This window comes from Ammodytes marinus (genome assembly GCF_949987685.1).
Source record: "Ammodytes marinus genome assembly, chromosome: 4".
Taxonomy (NCBI): Eukaryota; Metazoa; Chordata; class Actinopteri; order Uranoscopiformes; family Ammodytidae; genus Ammodytes; species Ammodytes marinus.
Window position 1 is genome coordinate 2,505,014 of NC_137233.1, and position 6,769 is coordinate 2,511,782.

A 6,769-nucleotide genomic window follows, 5' to 3' on the forward strand; every position below is an offset into this window, starting at 1 on the left:
AACTGTGAAGATGTCATACTTAATAAATTATGGAAATAAATACTCTGTCTATCGAAAACAAGACCACACATTTCAAAAATTAAATCGAGTTCCGGGGTTAAAATCGTTTTTCCTCTGAAACTGTATCAGAGATGGCTCAGATGAGAATGCTAGAATTTATATTTGCCTTCCATGACGCACTCTGTCACGTTGACCAATATTACTGGGTTGACAAATGGAGGTAACTAATTGTTAACAGAGCATAAAAGTAGCATTAAAAGATCATTTTCAAGTAAAATATCAAAACTGTGTTGGCTGCTTAAAGACCTACTTCACCGGTGGAAATATGAAGGTGTATCGAACTCTGAGATCCTATGTAGTATAAATGTGCAAAATGTTTAGAAATCGGTTCATCCTAGCCTGAAAAGAGTGTTTTATGGTCTCACTGTCTAACCCTACATTTTACTATAGTGTGACATCACACTAGTAAAAATGTAGGGTTAGGATTAACAGGACATCTGGGCCAAGGGAAGACTGAGGGAAGAAAAACCTAATTCATTATATTATAATAGCGATTTTATAATGATAGAACGGCGGTTCCGTACGGGTGAAGTATTCCTTTAAGTACAGTAGGCTACTTAACTCAACGTGCTCAGTCACTTTCCTGGAAGTGATAAAAGAGCCATGAGTAGGAAATGAGCTGTGAACACCTCATAGGAAACAGAGGGAGACAGGAACAGGAAACCTATGCAGAGAGAGACACAGTGAGGGAAGTGAGAGGGTGTGTGTGTGTGTGTGTGTGTGTGTGTGTGTGTGTGTGTGTGTGTGTGTGTGTGTGTGTGTGTGTGTGTGTGTGTGTGTGTGTGTGTGTGTGTGTGTGTGTGTGTGTGTGTGTGTGTGTGTGTGTGTGTGTGTGTGTGTGTGTGTGTGTGTGTGTGTGTGTGTGTGTGTGTGTGTGTGTGTGTGTGAAGTGACAGGGAGGAAGTTTTTACTGGAGCGCAGTGTTGTGAGAGAAACACAATCTGAATCCATTCTGATCCTTTGAGAGGGGCGGCTTTCAACTCTATATTATGTGTGTGTGTGCGTGCGTGCCTGCCTGCCTGCATGTGTGTGTGTGTGTGTGTGTGTGTGTGTGTGTGTGTGTGTGTGTGTGTGTGTGTGTGTGTGTGTGTGAATGGCACATTGTTAGTCGACTGTAACTGTAATAATCCAGCGGTGAAACAGCAGCTTCTCCCAGAGGATCTGTGTGAATGTTTTCAGTTACTTTTCCATCAGCTCCAGTCAGTGATGTATGGGACTCTAGACTTTATCAGGTCAGTTCAGTTAAGGCAAAATAAAATACACTTATCCAACATGGAATAAAGCAAAGCACCTGTTAGAGAATGAAATTAAACATGCCAGGCTGCAGCCACCTTATAAATATGTTTAAATATATCAAATATCGTGAAAATGATTATTTTATGTAGCCCACCAGAGGGGTAAAATGAGTTGATTCCGGCTTTATACTCGATTTTCTCAAGAAAGATAAAAACCTATATATGTTTGAAAACTGTTTAAGTCCAGTGAATGAGCTGAAATAAAACACATGTAAAGGTAAACTTGCTTAGTTTGTTTGCTAAAGTTAGTGTGTGTGCTGAAAAAGGTGGGTGTGTGTGTGTGTGTGTGTGTGTGTGTGTGTGTGTGTGTGTGTGTGTGTGTGTGTGTGTGTGTGTGTGTGTGTGTGTGTGTGTGTGTGTGTGTGTGTGTGTGTGTGTGTGTGTGTGTATGTTTGGTGTGTGTGTGTGTGTTTGTTCTATAAACTTTTAGGTAAACATTAGGGGTTGGGTAAGGGGCTATAGCTTGGGAATGCATTATAAGTCAATGAAGGTCCACACAAGTAATAGGAAGCCATTTTGTTTTTGTTTGAGTGTGAGTGTGTATTCTAGAACACACACACAAACACAACAACAACCAAAATGCAATGCAAATTTTAAAACATAACAGCAATCGCATACATTTGCATATAAACCTTCTAGAACGCTACACACAATGGTGACCATGACATTTAGAATAGAACTATGTGACGTCACCGTTTAGAGAAGGAGAAAGTTTCATTTCAGTCCCAGACACTCGAGTGATCAGTCGCATTATTTTAAACCTACCGAACTACGAAAACACATCTCGAACTGAAAACTACAAACTGAAAACTACAAACGAAGACAGAAGAAGAAGAAGAATGCATCAACCGACAGAGGTACAGTATTAATCAACTAACTAACTACATTTACTTTTACATACAGACACACACACACACACACACACACACACACACACACACACAGACACACACATACAGACACACACACACTACATTTACTTTTGCATTGAAAAGTGCTGAATTTAAGTTACAATTTAGGTTTTCTTGTATACTTTATTTTGGCAGTCACATTTTAAAGACTACATTGTTGCTCACAACTGAATGTATGAGGGTGATATTGTACTTGTCTATTGCATTGCATTGATTTTACAGCTACAGTTACTTTTCAAAATAAGGGTTTACTTACAAAATAACATGGAAAGTTTACTGTTTCACAGTTGTTGTTTACAGCAGCAGGGCCCACAGTTTGGTTTACACAACCAGCTCATGTCTTCATTTGTCTCATGCTATACCTTACATACAGCCCTGGAAAAAATTAAGAGACCAGTCTGGATTTTTCTTAAATCTTCATCCCTACATAACTTATTGAAAAATGCTCTTTATGACAAAAAATGTATTGAATTTTGGTAGAAAATGTTGTCAATAGTTTATATTATAAAACCAAAATGTTCATTCTACTCAAACATATGCCTATATATTTTTTTTTGGTAAAATGTTTTAATTCTTTTATTTAAATGTTGTATTTTTATCCATGTTTTAAATTTGTTCCTTTTTTTTTTTTTTTGTATTTGTATTCTTTATTTGATTTTAACCCTGTGAAGCACCTTGAGTGGCCCTGTGCCTGAAATGTGCTTTATAAATAAAATTGCCTTGCCTTGCCTTGCCTTGCCTTGCCTTGCCTTGCCTTGCCTTGCCTTGCCTTGCCTTGCCTTGCCTTGCCTTGCCTTGCCTATAAATAGTAAAACAAGAGACACTGAACATTTGGAGTGGTCTCTTCATTTCTTCCGGCGCTGTATAGTCAAACAACATCAACTCTTTCAATGGTTCAACAGTTTTTTTCTTCCCCCAACAGGTTGACTTTCTGACCCAAGACACAATGGAGACTTGGACAGAGCAGGTCAGAAGATCGAAGCCTATCTCTGTACGTAAGAGGCGTGTCACGGCTAAATGTGTCCCCCCCTCGAAGAAGGCAAACAAGACTCAAGCTTATCTTGCCGCCATGTTGGAAGTCTATGATGAATCTATGGAATACTGCGACCCACATGTACATGACAGGAGACAGCTGGCCACAATCTGGGAAGAAGAAGAAGAGGAGGAAATGGTCAGTGAGGAACTAACTACTATTTACTTTTACATGACAGACAGACAGAGAGACAGACAGACAGACAGACAGACAGACAGACAGACAGACAGACAGACAGACAGACAGACAGACAGACAGACACACACACACACACAGACAGACAGACAGACAGACACACACACACACAGACAGACAGACAGACAGACAGACAGACAGACACACACATACACACACACACACACACACACACAGACAGACAGACACACACGCACGCACACACACACACACACACACACACACACACACACACACACACACACACACACACACACACACACACACGCCTAACTAACTACATGTATTTTTGTAGACACCTCAGGAAGTCCCTTCTAGACCGTCAAGTGTCCTCAGTGTGTGTTACTCTTCTAACTGGGACTCAGAGAGCGAAGAGGAGACTGAGGTAAGGATGGACCAGGACCAGGTGGAGATGAGATGGTCTACTTATTGTTTTAATGCTTTTATAAGAAGGTGTGAGTGAGAGAGAGAGAGATATGAAATGGGTCAGAGAGGGGAATGACATGCAGAGAACGACCCGGGCTGGATTCTAACCCGGGTCTGCTGTGAAGAGGACTGAGACTCACTCACACAGAGACATACACAGAAACACATTCATACTTACACACACACACACACACACACACACACACACACACACACACACACACACACACACACACACACACACACTAACACATACACACACACACACACACACACTCTCACACACACACTCACACACTAACACAACTAACTGCATTTACTTTTACATGATACACACACACACACACACACACACACACACACACACACACACACACACACACACTCTCTCTCTCTCTCTCTCACACACACACACACACACACACACACACCTACACACACACACACGCACACACACAAACAACTAACTAACTGCATTTATTTTTGTAGGTCCTTCTTGAAGTCCCCTGTAGACCCTGTAGCGGTCTGAGTGATTCTTCTCACTGGGACTGTTCAGAGAGCGAAGATGAGAGGGAGGAGAATGAGATGGTCTTCATCCCCCTCTCTCTTCCTTCAACACAAGATCAGCCTCTGGGTAACTTCTGTCTTCTACATGTTGCTCATTTTATCTGTTGTGTTTGTTTAATTCATTTTATTCTTAGATTACATGTATTTTTTTTTACTATGCTTTTATTTTCTTAATGCACATTGTAAAGCTCTTTGTGACACTGTCTGTGAAAATGTGCTATTTAAATATATTTTACTTACTTACTGCTGCAGATACGTCAGAGTTGGTCTCTATGGTGGAGCTAGAGAGGCTTGAATTGATCCCAGATGATGTGGACGTCCTAACACTCTGCCCCCCAGCCCAACCAGAGGAGCACATGGTGAGGAGTCCTGCTGGGTTCTTTAGTTACATTTTTTAAAGATCTTTTTTTTTTGGCATTTTTTTTTAAGGTTTTTTATTAGGCAGTTTGAAGAGAACGAGATATGAAATGTGTCAGAGAGGGGAATGACATGCAGAGAACGACCCGGGCTGGATTATAACCCGGGTCTGCTGCTGTGAAGAGGACTGAGATTCACACACACACACACACACACACACACACACACACACACACACACACACACACACGCACACTAACACAACTAACTACATTTATTTTTGTAGGTCCTTCTTGAAGTCCCTTGTAGACCCTCTAGCGGTCTAAGTTACTCATCTAACTGGGATTCTTCAGAGAGCGAAGATGAGACAGAGGAGAAGATTCCCCTCTCTCCTCCAAGCCCCCCATCCCAACCAGAGGACTCAGAGTTGGTCTCTGTGGAGGAGCTAGAGTGGCTTGAATTGATCCCAGATCATGTGGACGTCCTATCACTCTGCCCCCCATCCCAACCAGAGGAGCACATGGTGAGGAGTCCTGTTGGGTTTTAATTTTTTTCATTTTTGAATGTTATTTTTTTGGAATTTTTGCTTGTAATTAACAGTGTGGAGAAATGTGTCAGAGAGGGGAATGACATGCAGAGAACGACCCGGGCTGGATTCTAACCCGGGTCTGCTGTGGAGAGGACTGAGACTCACACACACACAAACACACAAACACACACATACACACACACACACAGACACACATCAGTCATCCTGTTGGGTTCTTTATTTCATTTTTAAAGATTATTTAAAACTGTCTAGAATTAACACAAGCTTTAAAGTTCCTCGGTGCAACTTTTGAAATTCAGTGATAACTTTATTGATATCGTAAATCATTTCTTAATGGTTGTTAATTCTCTTTGCGCTTTGTAAACAGTCGCTCGTCCCGACTGGAAGCAGCCAGACGATGAAACAGAAGAAGTCACAGTGGTGGCACGGGCTGAAGAAAGGCTTAAAACCTAAAGTCCAACCCGTCACTGAGGAAGAGATACAAAGAGTCATAAACAGAACAACATCGGAGAGACAGAGTGTCCGTTCTCCCAGTAAAAGGGCTTTTAGAAACAGAGTGAGCCCATGTGAAAGAGAGACAGTAAACCAAGAGAGTCCAAAGTCATATTCTAAGGTAATGGAAAGCAAATACATATACATTAAACTACATACAGCTCTGGGAAAAATGAAGAGACCACTCCAAATGCTCAGTGTCTCTTGTTTTACTATTTATAGGCAAATGTTTGAGTAGAATGAACATTTTGGTTTTATAATATAAACTACTGACAACTTTTCTACCAAATTCACAATAGAAATATAGTAATTTAGAGCATTTCCATTAAGTTATGTAGAGATGAAGATTGAAGAAAAATCCAGACTGGTCTCTTAACTTTTTCCCTGGCTGTAGGTTCATTTTTCTTTTATCTTCTGGCACTAACTTTGTTTTATTTCCATTATTTGTTTCCTAAACAGAACGCAAAGACTGACATCAGGCTGAGTCCATCTGTGCTCAAGAGATTGGTTCTTCGGTTTACCCGCAAGAATTGAGATTGAGATACTTTATCATTTTTCCTTTAACCCCCAGGGTAAGGGGTGAGTTCCCTCACCCCTTACCCTGACCCGTTGTGTGTGTGTGTGTGTGTGTGTGTGTGTGTGTGTGTGTGTGTGTGTGTGTGTGTGTGTGTGTGTGTGTGTGTGTGTGTGTGTGTATGTGTGTACCCCCTCCCTTACCCCATTAGCCTAGCTCCTAGCCCCTTAGCCTAACTGATGTCTGAATGTGTGTGTGAATGGGTGGATGGACTGCTAATGGTATATAGCAATTTGAGTGGTTTTAGGACTAGCAAAGCGCTATATACCGTCAGTCCATTCACCGTTAAGTTAGGGTGGGTTTTTTGTT